General features: G+C 39.4%; 1 long non-coding RNA gene across 5 annotated transcripts in view; it reads left to right on the top strand.

Annotated features, from left to right (window-relative positions):
- Window positions 1-423: 423 nt before the first annotated feature.
- Window positions 424-14,368, top strand: part of LOC107204096 — a 19,470-nt gene continuing 5,525 nt past the window's right edge. Inside the window, exons 1-3 of one of the 5 annotated variants that reach the window (XR_004497610.1) lie at window positions 428-7,102; window positions 7,845-7,961; window positions 8,471-10,045. This is a non-coding gene — a long non-coding RNA (uncharacterized LOC107204096). Of the gene's footprint in view, window positions 7,962-8,470; window positions 10,046-14,368 lie in introns of all 5 variants that reach the window. The other 4 variants (XR_004497611.1, XR_004497613.1, XR_004497609.1 and 1 more) reach the window with 4 other exon arrangements.

Raw genomic sequence — 14,368 nt, 5'->3', positions numbered from 1 at the left:
GAAACACTGTGTTTAAGCCTACATGAGTACAGGACTGTTGAATATTTAATTGGCTCTATTATTTTCTTTCAAGCAGGACAGAATATAATCTGTTGAATTTCGAAGTGATTGCAGTATATGGAAGTACATCTTTCTTTTCTACATGGAGCTGTTGTATACCCATTCTGAAGTACATGGAAGAAGATTTCTGCTTCTTTTTAATTCTTCTTCTGACATATTTCATAGTCTTACTGTGTTTGGAAAGTCTCCAATATGGAAACTGCTAATTCACAAATTTTTGTTGCGTGTTGTTAGATTTTTAGTTTTTGGCAGTTCTGAAGAATCAATCTTCAATCAACTGCTTAGACTTTTTCCCAGATGCCTATATTCAGACTGTTAAAATATTCTATATTTATATATAAATATACATTTATATCACATATGCTATATATCCAACATAATTCAGTTTTGCTGGGTTTTTCTGAGGTCATTTGCTGTGGATGGATCATAGTTCTGATCAATCTGTTAGATCTACAAGTCTTTCAGTGTTTTCTACCCTTTGTCACAGTTTTCTGTTTCACAGTGAATTATTAGGACCCTTTTAAGCCTTGCCCCTTAAACAATGCCTGAGGCTCTCTGTCCTTGTGCTAAAGCTAGCTCTGGATGCTCAGCCTCAGCAAGGGAACATGCTTCCCTGGGACTCACACTCAACAGTCCAACAAGTCTTTCTCCTTTGACACCATGCTGTTAGAGGTTTAAGAAATTATGTTGATTTGATTTATCTTTCATTATACACAGGCATTCTTCAAGATCCAAATATCTCTCAGCTCTCTGTTGGAATCCTTCACTGTGCACAGCCTTCTTGGCAGTAGCATGTTGTATGGTTTTAGCTCCTTTTAGCTTTCTGTTTGTTCTTTCAATCTCATTTCCCCTAAAGGTTGCTGTGGAACACCTTCCTTATGATGTTCCCACCCACACTGCCCTCCTGGGAGCTGGCTGCAGTGCAGTAGTGTTTCATGGCTTACACTGCTCCAGGTACCACATGATGCTGTTGTCCACATGCCTGTGATGACTAGTCAGTTCTGACATTGATAGACTTGCATAAGTGAATAACCAGCAACTTCTCCACACCACTCCTCATTTCATTTCCCTTAAATGTCTTTTTGTACATAAAGAGTTCTGCTGATTTAGTATTTCCCCATTTGGAAGATGTTCCCACTTTTGGACTATCCCTACTGTCCCTACTGGACTATCTCCTACACCTGTACCATTTCTACAATGATTTCTAAAATATCTGAACCTGATCTGTCACCAGTAAGGGTAATTTCACACCATCTACACACCACCATAATTTCTGGTTTGACCTTTATTCCTTTCTTACATACTGATACAGTCTGTAGGCTGGCTCTCTGCAATCACTTGGCAGAGCACAGAGCACAGAGACCAATGCTGTCCAAATGTTTGTTCCCTGTGATCATGGTTAATAAAGCTCACTTCTGACCTGTCCTACATTGTACTTATGTTATGAAGCACTCAGTGTGCCCAGATATGACACTTGACAAAACTATGTGTCCTCCTGACTGCTGTTAACAGTGAACTGAGTGCTTCCCACAGACCAACCAGCAGTTACTCCTAGTTCCCTTTTCTGTATGGTAATAGCCAATTTAAAAGCCATTCATTTATATATGCCTAGTTAAAATTGTTTGCCTCCATATTCATTATTTTACATTTATTGACATTGAATTTTTGTCTGTTATTTAACAGCCTGCATATCCAGAGCCTGTTCATCAGACTAAATGTAGAAAAATGTCATCTGGGCCAGGCACCATGTCATCCCATTATAGGCAGCAGAGAGAAAGAGTCATCTCCAGGAATATGAGTCTTCCAAGTCTAATGTATATATCCCAAACAGACCAGGGGAATCCAGCCTGTTCCTCTCCACTGAGTACAAAAATGAGCCTCAGGTGGTTCTTTGTTTCTCTAACAGCTATGCTCTGTTAGGTAAAATAAATCCAACCTGTTGTGAGCGGTCTTTCACATTGCAGGCAGCCTTTGTTTATATTGCCTTAAACTATTTTGTGTCATCTACAAACCCTGCCATGATGCTATTAGCTTTTCTCAGATGATTTTTGCATGAATGGGGCAGGCACACAAATCCACAGATGCTGATGGGACTGCCCTGGAAATCTCCCTTTAAAAAAAATCCAAGGAAAACCCCCATGACCTTTTGTTTCTACCCTTTCTTTTTTACTGTAAGAGCTTTATTTATTTAACAACCTTTTGGGAAGGACATCATCAAAACGTCTTCGGAAACAAAAGCATGCTTCATTAACAGCACCACCACAATCTGTGCTCTCACTGACTATTTCTAAGGAGTCCAATGGATTTATGATGTAAGATTTTCTCCCCATAGAAGTTCTAGGCTTTCTTATAAGTTTCCTATGTTGGTGTTCCTATGTCAGCATTACACATCTATAAGTGTTGGGACCTTTTCTAATTTTCTTTTCCAAAACTGGGTTCACATCTGTCTTCTAAGGAGAGGGTTGAGCAGTTTTAGCAGTTCTTTAACAACTCTGGGGTTCTGCTGATGCATTGCTACTGATTTTATTGTTCTTTCTTAAATATTCACCTACTAGATTAGAGCTGCTCCTATTTGTTGTCATCAGGAAAGCCCACACAGTGGGAATATCCCTGAGTTTTTTGTGGCTTCCAAGCTCACCTAGTTTTCCTCTTTCTGGAAACCCCATTGACCCTATTGATTCCCTAATTTTCCACAGCAAGTTTGGGAGAGATTTGACTATGTCTTTTGGTTCTTTTAGCAAATTGTCTTCAAAATGGTTTTCAGACCTGACTCCTTATGATCTTACCTTTTGCTTACCAGAACACAATCTACATCTACTTCCTGGAGATTTGTCTTCGATGATGTTCATATCGATAAAATATTTTTTGCTTTGTTTTGTAAAAAGATCAGTATGCTGATCATAGTGGAGTAGGTTAAGTGATGCTATGACTTACATTAGGCACATAGCCTATTATTATGGTGAAGGTGTAGTTCACCTACTTCAGCTCACAGACAGGAGTTTTGGTAATAATAAAGAGAATAGTTTATTTTAGTCTGAGATGGCCCAAGGTAGGCAGCAGAGGTATTTGTGCTCTGGTACCCTTCCTTTTCATGGCATTTTTAGAATGCTCTCTGCTTCATTAAAAAAAAAAAAAAAGAAACACCTTCCATTTTTAAATTAATTGAGTTAATACTGTTTTCACAAGAGAGGAGATTCCTCAGAGGAAGGTCAATAACATAATTAGCAAAATATAATTAAGACACTGGTGCTGAAGAACAGGAACCAAGTCGTTGGCCAGATGTTTCCCTTAGTACAGCTTGTAGGTTGGTTTCTGTCCTTTGGCTAGGCTTGTGAAAAAGACAGAATTTAACAAGGAAAAAAAAAGCTCTTGGGTCTGAATATCTGGCACTTGAAAGTCAACACAAGCTATGATTTGGTTTTCTAAGCACTCAATTTTTTGCAACTTTGCATCATGAGCAAGCAAAAAAGTCATTGTTTATGTTCTTCATTTCAAAAGTCAATTTTATGTCACATATTGATTTGCAATATTCAGTGCTTTCAATTTACCCTTTTACATATATTTGCAGATATAAGCCCAACTGAAGCCTGAAACAAGGCAATTAGTATAGCCTGCTAAAGCAGTCCATACTCTCAATTACTTGATCTTAATGAATACTCTAATCTCCGGGGCATTCTATAGAAATAAAAACTAATTTTAAATAATAGCCATATTTGAAAGTTTGAACTTTTGTTTGGAACTGCTTACAAAGAGAAAAATCAAGAATTATCCAGTAAATTACTGGGAATGAGTTATTGTTCTTGCTCTGTTGATAATTATGGGAACAGAAGAATTGCTATATTTTAGCAGTCTAGTGTGATGAGTCTGTTCCCATTTTTTGCACGGTGATCAATTCTTTATGTTTCAAAGGCACATTATCTAGTAACCCACACAAAAGAACAGTTTTTAATCTCTGGAAATTACTGCCCGATTTAGAGCCTCAAACATGGCAATGAGAGTCCCAAGTGTATTAACTCTTCTTTTCTTAAAATGACTCCTGTAAATACCTGAAATGCCAAGACCTGGTTCCACCCGCATATTGTAGGTTTGGTTCTGTTTTTAGTTTGTAGAGAAGAGTTATTGGCATTTCATATATTTACTTGGCATCTTCAGAAGAAGTACATCTGTATTTATCTCTTTGACAGATCCTGGAAAGGCAGGAGTTTCCCCACATAGTTTTATGGAGGCGAAGTAACCACAGCATTAACAGAGGGAATGAAATCTGTCTTACCTCCTCATTTTCATTCTTCAAACTCCAGGTTTTTTTCCATCAGAGCAAAAGATGCGGCTAGCTTCTCACTCCTGCTAACTGGATTAAGACTAACAGCTAATTTTACGTACAGGAATGTAATTTTCCAATTGCTTTTCCAGTTTCTTCATATGTTCCAATTCTCACCTGGTATATAATTCCAGAAAGACTGTAAACTCTAGTAATTCAGTCATGCAGACTGCATCTTTAGGTGTTTGAATGCTCTAAATATGTTTTCCTGAAGCTCATTGATTAACACAGGGCTCCAGATTTTATTTAGTGGCCTGTGATTGTATCTATAAATATATGTTTGGCCATAGATTTAATTCTTTTGGAAACCCTGCTTATGCATGGATGACTGATGGACCATTATAAGTCATTGACTGTAGAGAAGGTTAATCAGACAAATCTTCTCATTAACCTGAATCTGATTCTCTTCTTTATTATTGAAAGACAGATAATTTTCATTTTCACAGTGAGGTCAAGAAATGAGTTATTATAAAATATGTCTATATGTTAAGCATGTGTGCATTTTATATGAGAGTTTATAGAACAAGGAATATATTGTGCAAAAGCATTTTGTAGTGCCATTCAATCAGAAAAAGCTCACAGCACATATAAATGAATAGAAGACTGTTCTTTTCCAGTGTGCAAGTGCATAAAAATGACCTTGATAGCTCTTCTTATTTTCTTTTTTTTTCCCTATCTCTGTGTTCCTATATTGTCTTTTTTTCATTCTGCCAATACTTTTTTACATTGTTTTATGTTGATGTTTCATTTTTGTTGGGCTGCTTACTTGCTTAAATACATGACATTTCATTCATTCAGTGGTGATCCCCATATTACTTTGTCTAGCCTATTCCCAGTCTTGCACATAACCCTAGTAACCTTATAAGTGGCAGGCACAATATTGTCTCCAAGTAGTCTGTTCACATTTTTGAAACAGATCTGAACATTGTGAGCTTTTTTTCTCAGACTGATAGGTAAAGCCCTATTTATTTATCTTATTTGCCAAACATGCTACGTCAATATGCCATGAGGAGTTGTATGTAGATAGCAGGCCAACTCATTCCTTATGTCATTCAAAAATGACAGACTTATTTATATAGTTTTGAATTATGATTGGCAGTGTGCTACATGTATGCCTCCATCTATATGTGGGAGAAGGAGTGAGACTAAGTCCAGCATGTCCTCTTTCTTTGAAGTCACTGGAATTTCCCTTAACATTCACGTTGGAGAGAAATCTGGAAACAGTAGGATTTCCTAGCACATCCTACATAATTATAGGGATGTCAAACCGTAATTAAATACTTAAAATCTTGTTTCTGTTGCTAGCTGACCCTGGCAGAATCATAAGTCTCTTGGCACATTTCTGCCAGAAAAGTCCTTAATTTTTTGAATGATATGTTGGGAACATAACCAACACCATCTCTTTGCTGAGAGTAACTAGGTGTTCTCATATATCCACTAAACATGGTAATTTCTTCTGTTAGATCAATGTTTTGATTTCTTCTCCAATCAATGTTTTATATCAAATAATTGAATAATCTTGAGAGCAGAATGTAATGACATAGTCTTCCATGCCTACTCCAAGTGACTAGATTAGTGAGTAATTTTTTGGCTTGCTAGCTCAACAGACATACAATCATTTAATTAAAACTGGAAAAATTAACCTGAAGAAACTGGAGAGTGACATACAGATATATGTTGCTGGCCACAGCAAGATTAAGGTTAAAACTGCCTTGGCAGAGGTAAATGGGCAAGACTCCCACAGACCTGGATGGTTGTCCTCATTGCTCCTAGAAAGCAAGGAAACCAAGAAGGTTGCATTAGCAGCTCCTGGGGCTGAGGGAAAAAAGGTTTTCCCCCTCAGCTCAGTGCCAGCTGGATGAGAGAGTTCTCTATTCCTTCTGGTGGCTTTGCCTGTTCAGAGACATGTGGATGTCCCCGCATATACAACAGGGAGCCTAGGTATATAAGGCAGGGCTGGATATTTCTCTGTGGGACAAGATCTTGGATTCATCCCGTGTAACAGTCAGCCTGAATTATTGCTCGGAATTCTCCATTAACTTCAGAGGAGCTCTGCAAGGTCTTTGTTTCTGGCTAAGGCTCCCAAAGTTAGCGGGATGAAGCCGGCTGAAAGTGTCAGAAGTTCAAAATTGCGACACTTGATACTGCAGTTTCTAAAGGCTTTTGTGGAGTCATCTGGTGGGGAAATTTTGGTTAGGTAAATGCAGTGGTATTTTACGATTGACTTTAATAGCCCTGGAAGTAATTTAAAGAATTCTGTAAAATAGCTAATGCTGCTGCTCTAGAAGTAGGTATTAACTGCCTTTGGTCCAATAATATTGAGGCATCAAAGCTGTTCCTCCTAGGTCTTGCTGTAATGAAAGATAGGGTTTTAACCATTCTTTAAAAGCAGTGAATCGTTTCAATTCTTTCTCTCCTGAAAGCTCTTTCTATCAGATGTATTTTGATAGAGTTAGAATCATGTCCCTGTTTTCTTGCTAAATGTTCCTATTTATATGTTAAAAAAGCTGGCAGGTTTGCAAGTACTGAAAAAAAAAACCCTCAAGGGGACAGCATTTTTTAAATGGAATGGGATTCAAAGTGAGAATTCATGAATATGCCTTTGGCTAGCTATGACTGCAAATCTTACAGAGATCTGTGATACTCTTATTCAGCAGAGTCCAGCTGGGAACTGGCATGTTGTGTCTGTGTAGCCCTTTGCTCTCTGCATCTGTAGAGAAGGAGGTGAGTCTCGAGCCCCGCGGAGGGGGAGGACACGGGAGCTCTGGTGCAGTTTGGGGCTGTGATTATAGCTGGAGAGTAGGCTCTCTGCAGGAGGTCATGAAACCTGGATCACTAGCATGAAACTGGGCTACTGTCAGCCTTTTATTTGGCTCTTGATGAAGAAACTGTGGACTGAGGAAACCTTCCTGAGCTCAGTGCTAACATAACCATCACTAGAAATCTGTTTTGGCATTTGCTGGTTTCTTCTCTTTGAACACTGACTCTACAGAATAGAAATTACCATATTGCACTGTGCATCCTTAATACAGAAAGCAATTATAATCACTGCCAAGATAAAAACATCTGCCTGAGGGAAGATCTTGCTGGTCTGGCCATGAAGCTGTTGCTGAGGTAGAGCACTGATAATTATTCCAGCACTGCTCTGTTACATGGCTCAGTTCGCTTCTTCTGATTGTGCTTCCATTTTACTTTTTTCCTACATTCCCATAAACTCTTGGATGAAAAAGGCCTTAAGAGCTGAGAAGGTCTTAACAAGGAAGAACTACTGTCAGCTGCCACAGATTAGATAAAGTGCTGCAAGGGCTGTAGGGTGGAAGGAAAAATGGCACCAGTCAAGATACTGGTCTAAATTTTTTTTGCCTGATTGAAAGCCACTAAAGCCTAAGAATGTACGCAGAGATAACTCATTGTTATACTTAATGGGCAGCTAGTTGTATTGCATCAGGCTTCCTTTATGTTACAGAGTAATTGGACAAAGCAGAGTCTTGCCATACCAACAGGCATGGAAAAGCCGGGAAAGATTTCTGTATAGAGAGATGGAGGGACCACAGCTGCTTGATTCGGAAAGCAAATAAAAAAGGTAAATGTATGAATAGAGTCAATATGGAGTGGAAGATGCACAAAATAATAAAAAGAAAATCAAGGTCTCCTACTTATTGCTGAACATAATGCCAAAACAAGGCAATTTGAAATGGAAGTGGAAAGCAGCATATCCTGAGTGGTATATTATTAATTTATGGTATTGATTGGCACATCAAAATGAAGGATTTAGTAAAAATAAAAGCAAGAAGAAGTCTGTGTATGGATAATAATAAGATCTTAACCTGTTAGACAGCACTGGATGACACAAGCCAAGGAAACAAAAGGCAGGGCCTTAATTAATTGGCAGTAGACTTCTTGTCCCTTCATTTTGTCAGTAATCTGAACAGGAGTTTCAGATGGCCAGATCATTTCTCTGGTCATGCGTTGCAATGCTGTACAGACAAGGTTACACATGATTTTGCTAAAATGCTCAGAAAGGCTTCTGTGTACCCACATTTCCAGTTAAAATACATTTAGTGTGACTTCAATTGCATGTGCCATGGACAGCTTGGTGTCAGCCTCAGCTGCTTTTCACAGCCTAAGAAGTATTAAGGAATGTGAATTTGACAAGAAACAACTGAAGAGGAGTACACTCATTCCTAAGGTAACTCTGCTGACCTTGCTAGAGCTGATCCAAAGTTCAGTTTAGCCTTGACCTGTTTTTCTGTAGTTTGCAAGTTGTGTTTCTGGAGAACTGCTTCTGCTGCTGTTCTATCCATCTTTGTTCAAGGCAATAACAAAAGAAGTGAAAAGGGTTCAGGGAACGGTGGCAAACATAATTGGAGCACAGGAAAACTCATATGAAGGGAGATTAATAAGGTTGGAGCTGTTTCTCTTAGAGATGAGACAAATAAAAAGGAGGTAAAATAAAAAGAAATCTGGAAGGACTCATCCACATTCCCCTTGTGACCCACTAAAGGGCCTTTAGAGGTCCACAGCCATGGAATTGAACTAAGCTACTGATACCTTCTCTCCCTGCCAGCTGAATGTGCAGTTTGGCTCTCTGCCCTGTGCCTTTTGGGGTGTAAAGGTTAAAAGTCATTCATATAGGGGAGGGGCAGCTGTGGTCCCTGTTTCCCACCCAAGAGAAAATAGAGGGAGTCACAGAAAATCTGAGAATATTCCAAGTCAAAGGAAAGAGAGATATCTCTCCACTTAACACACAAACACCCATGGAACTAGGCAATAAATAATGTTTGAAGATACTATGTTTGTAACAAGAGTTTTTCGGGTTATAAGAGGTGCTGGTAAAGCTGGGTGCAGCTGTGCAGCCTAGGGGATGCTGGATACTCTATGGGTGGGAAAGGGGATACACAAAGACTGGCAGCAAGCATGCACCCCAGGAAAAGGCAAGGCTGAGGTGTCTGAGGCTTCAGCCACACTGGGGAGTTAGCTGCCTGAGTCCAGTCATTATCCAGCATCATCTGAGCTGAGAGAGTCAGCCCAGCTTGTGAACATAGCCTGTGGTCAGTGTGGACAGCAGTATTCACAGAGGAATGAAACTGGGTCAGAGCAAACACAGTTTCTCATGCATTTGCAATAGACAGGCAGCAGAAACAAATAATCAGCTACCATGGTTCACTTGGTATTTAGTAACGCTGGGGTGATGGTGAAATATCACAAGACTGAGTCCTAAAAACATGCCACCTCGTGCCTCTGTATTTCATAGGCAACAACCATTGTGACGATCTCTGAGGACTCACCAAACAAGTTCCCTTAGCAGCTGATGATAGTGCTGTACTTTCTCAGTGAATTCCATTTCATGTCAGTGTACTTTATTTGATGAATATTTCTTTTTTTGCTGCAGGGCTTCAGCAGCAGTGCAGATGGAGACTGCCATGCCCTCGCTTTTTACCGAGTGGTTCATTCACAGTACACCTGGGTTTGTAACCCAGCAAGCCCCAGAAATTGTGTAAATGCATCTTCTGTGCCTGGCCTGAGTATCTGGTGGGTTCCTTACTGTCCAGCAAACACCTACAGACTTGGCTGCTGTTTGGGAAAAGGGAAAGGATCAAGGCAATTCCTGGGACACTGCAGGGACTAAGCCCCAGAGATGACAGTGGATCCCTGCTCCCAAGCCTGGTGAGAGAACTGAGCCTCTGGAGCTTTTCTTTCTAACTTCTCTTTCTTCCTTAGAGAGTCTTTGAATTCTAGTTTATTCTTCACTTAATATGAAGGGATTTACGTTGATCACTCTTGTTAATAGCTGTTAATGGGAATTTTATTCTTAAATCTCCTGTGTTTGGAAGTATCATTTTGTTTTCAGAGCAAATTTAAATTTGTAAGTTTTCATGAGAAGAAAAAGTTACCAGACCACCCTCTGCACTTCCTAGCTGATGTTGTACAGCCTTCTCTGATTAGCTTTTAGAAACTATTTTTAGCTTAAATATGTAGTATAGAGCCCTAGACACAAAGCTTGATGGTGCTTATCACTTCAAATACACTATCAACAATCTCCTCCCAAAAGGAACAGATCGTAGGTGTGTAAGGGACTCCCTTTTTTCCTCCTGCAGAGTCTTCACTTTTGATATCAAAAAGCTTGGCTGCAGTGAGTCCCCCAGCTGCTTCAGCCTGACTCCAGAGATGGCTGAGGCTGCAGGTGAGCTCCCTGCAAAAACTGGGGCAACCCCAAGTTCAAAGTGGAGCAGCTGGAGCTGGATGGGATGCATTACACAGACACTTCTTTCTCCTTTTTTTTTTTTAATTCCCTTTGTTATATTATATTATTATATTTCTCTTTTACTTCTCATTTTTTTCTGACCCAATTAATATCTCTTCACTTGAAATGGTTTGTACAGTCGTTAGGATTTGGGGAAAGATAGCAGCTGTAATGCTATAAAAGCTGGGAGGCCTTATCCTGTAGCCCTCTGTGAGTGCCTGTCTTTGTGCTCTCAGAGGCCTTTGTACATGGTAACCTTACTTGGTGGAGTTTATCTAAGGAATTTAGGTTGTCATGCAGATCTTAGTTTATGGGGGTGGTTGGGTGGATTTGGGATGCTTAAGTGAAATTGAGTATATATGTATGTGGGTAAAAATAAACATAGAATAAAAGAATATGTAAAGTAACTAAATAGCCTTTCTAATGCCCAGGCAAAAGTAACAGGTTTGTGTATCCTAAAGCACACAGGATGAGCTTTCTGATGACTAGGTGTAGAAATGCTTACCTCTGCCCCAAATATCACATTGCCTTTTTCTTTTTTTTTTTTTTTTAATGCATGTGAAAATCATTTGTGATGTCAACTCTAAAGATAATAGTGTTGTACAACTGCAATATTTTTTCAGGTGAGCTTTGAAATTGAGTTTTTGTGTATATAGTTCAGAACATGTAAGTTTTCCCATCCCAGCTTCTATCTCACATCTGTTGAGCTGATGTCTTGTATATTTGCTCTTTTCTAGAATAAAACTCACTTGCTTTTAGGCTGAGCAAAACTTTCTCAAGGACCATAAGCAGGAAAAGAGTAGGAAATATGGCATAATAATCTTTGTTTCTTGTGATAGTTTTCTAACTTGAGAGGTTCCTAAGCCACTTTTCAAAATGTGGATGCAAAGGTTAAGTTGTAAAGGTATTTTTTGTGGCAAATTATTTTTATAATGGATTTAGAAAACTGCCCTGTATTGCTGCAAGTGAGGAGGGATAGGTATTCACCATTTCTGCCATACCAGCCAATCCACAGAAATGAGTCTGGCCATTTTGTCTTCCTTATTCTGACAGCAGTAAGACAAGTGTAACAATCTGTATTTCATTAACATTCAAAGTTGGTTGGGTTTTGATGTTAATAGGCTTTTAATGATTTTGCATGGGAGAATGTCCTGTTTAAAGAAAGAGGGAGCAGCTGTTAAGTCCAAATATAAGAAAAATAATTTAATTCATGTAGCATGGCAGCATATTGAAATTTTTATTGTAGCTTGTGCTGCCTCAGCTGCGAAGTGCCCTCATCTTTATTCCATTCCATTCCATTCCATTCCATTCCATTCCATTCCATTCCATTCCATTCCATTCCATTCCATTCCATTCCATTCTCAGCTGAAAGGCTGTTGTTAGTGACTGTTTATCTTTAGAACCTTTACTAACAGCATTATTTTGCAGTCCATTTTCAAACTGGGGTGCATTCTAGAAATAGGCCCTTTATTAGATCACATCATATTGGTCTCTATTCCAGAAGGCAAAAATAAAATGTTTAAATAATTGACTGAATTTTTGCCTCAGTGAATGCTTTCACAGGCCACTCTGAGGCTGGTCAGCTGATGGGTGTGGATGGTGTGGTGGGCAGGTGGCTGTGGCTGTTCCCTCTGAGCAGCCAGCAAGGAGACTCTGCTGGGGAGGGTTTTTTCACTCACCCCCACAGCCACTGGCAGCTGCTGCCCTGCTGTGCTTAGCTCTGCATCGCTTGGGAACGCACTGATGGATGACAGCATGTTTTCCTCTGATCTAGAGACATTTCTGAACCTTACTAAACCTGCCTTTTGCTTCAGCTAAGGGACAACTAAATTCAGTAAAAAGGAAGCACCTAAAATCAGAAGTGCAGTAGAAAAATGAGTACAGAAAAAATAATTCAGTTGCTGTCCTGCTCTTGTTCACCCTGTCTTTTGAAATTAGTAGTTAGAGCTTTCACTACTATTAGAGTAGTGAAACTCCACACTGCACTTTCAGGTGAAGAGCAGAGCCGTCTGTGACTTATGGGCTTTACTTTACACAAGGAGGGATTGCTCTCCTAATCCATCAGACAGGTGAACTGCATTGTGTTTAGCCAGTAAAAGGTGGATATTGGAGGAAATAGACCATTAAATTACCATTACCTAGTGCTAAAGAGATATTCTTGAAGAAACAGATCACAAAGGTGTGAAAGAGCAACCAAGTCTCTCCTCAGCTCCTAGATTTTGGGTCTGGAAAACAGACAGCAGTGGTGCCTGTCTCTGGGTGAGTCATGCAGCTTAGAGCAAGGACTTTTAAAATCTTCTTATCCATTACAGAGGGAGAGACACATGTGTTACACCTGCTGTGTGTTACATGCAAGCTGTAAATCAGATGCTATAGAGGATTTTTCCACAATCGAATCCCCAAAATGCCTCCTGATAGGCAGGGTCAGACCCAAAGGCAGAGGAGAGGCGGCCTCACCCCTGTAACAGCCTGCAGCAAGTGCATCTCCTCTCAGCCATCCTTTCCCCAGACTTGGAAGTCTATCTAAAGTGGGGCTATCCACTTTCTACTCCAGATTTTGGTTTTATGGCGTTTGCGGTCCCACTGCAGGCTGGGTGAGGCAGTGGGGCTGGTGCAGGGCTGAGAGAGGACTTGGGGTGAGCAGGAGCCAGGCTGGCAGCATGGGGCTGCCTTCTTACAGCACAGATTTTTTGGTCCTGGGATCACCCTGGCCCTCAGGCCTGCTCAGCCTCACCTGGGTCCCCTCAGGGACCTAGCATTACCCTAGCAGTTGCATTGCATTCTTTTCCATCTGTAGGGAAAAGATCTCCAAACACTTAATTTGGATTCTGGTTTGGGGACTGGCTTTATAATGAAGAAAATAGGTTTTAATATAAATCTAGCCTTTACAAGGCAATGCAAACCTGTTCTTCATTTCATGCAGTATCTGTACATCTCATTTTGTTTGTAAGCTTAACTATCATTCACAAGTGTTAGCTATAGATCAGAAAATATTGCATACATTTGTAAATGATGTAAATAACCAAGTTGTTTGGTGTTTTTTAAAACTGCAAAATCCTTTGTGGATTGTGCTTTTTCCTAAATTAAAATCCTGAAAATTTGTTTGGCTAAATTTGGTACGTTCCTAAGATGCAGATCCAATAACACTCAGATGTCTTAACTGAAACTTTCTCTAACACTTAAGTTAACAATTGTGAGTCTTAAAATCCAGCTAGCATTTATGTAGCTTTTTTTTACTAATCAATTCAAAAGTGATGGAACTTTACCACCCTTCTACATGTTACACTACACATATAATGCACTACTCATGATTTCATCCTCCCCTCAAGGATAAAACACACTTCTTGATGGATACAGACCACTGAAAATCACTAAAAATGAAATGGAAACAATCCTAAAATCACTTTTTTTGACAACTAGAATTTTTAGTTCTAGCCAGGATAAATTTTGGATTGCAAATGGTCTCAAAACATATATCAATGTCACTAAGTGGACAGAGTCACATAAAAACTGGATTTTTTTTATTTCCATCAATTTGCATGACAAAACTAGAAAAACTAGGAAAAGATAGGTCTCAGCTCTTATCTGCTCTATGTTATGGACTTAGATGTGTCTTAACAGCAATATTTCAGTCTTAAGGCTTTATACAATTATGTTAATTTTCATGCTCTGAGATCTATAGATTAATAGTTTTTTTTTTTTTGTCATTGACACACTTTCTAAGGAGTTAATCCCTTCCCTTCCCT

The sequence above is a fragment of the Parus major genome, chromosome 1A (assembly GCF_001522545.3).
Source record: "Parus major isolate Abel chromosome 1A, Parus_major1.1, whole genome shotgun sequence".
Classification (NCBI taxonomy): domain Eukaryota; kingdom Metazoa; phylum Chordata; class Aves; order Passeriformes; family Paridae; genus Parus; species Parus major.
The sequence above is the reverse complement of the archived record's forward strand: the minus strand, read 5'-3'. Positions and strand labels throughout refer to the sequence as shown.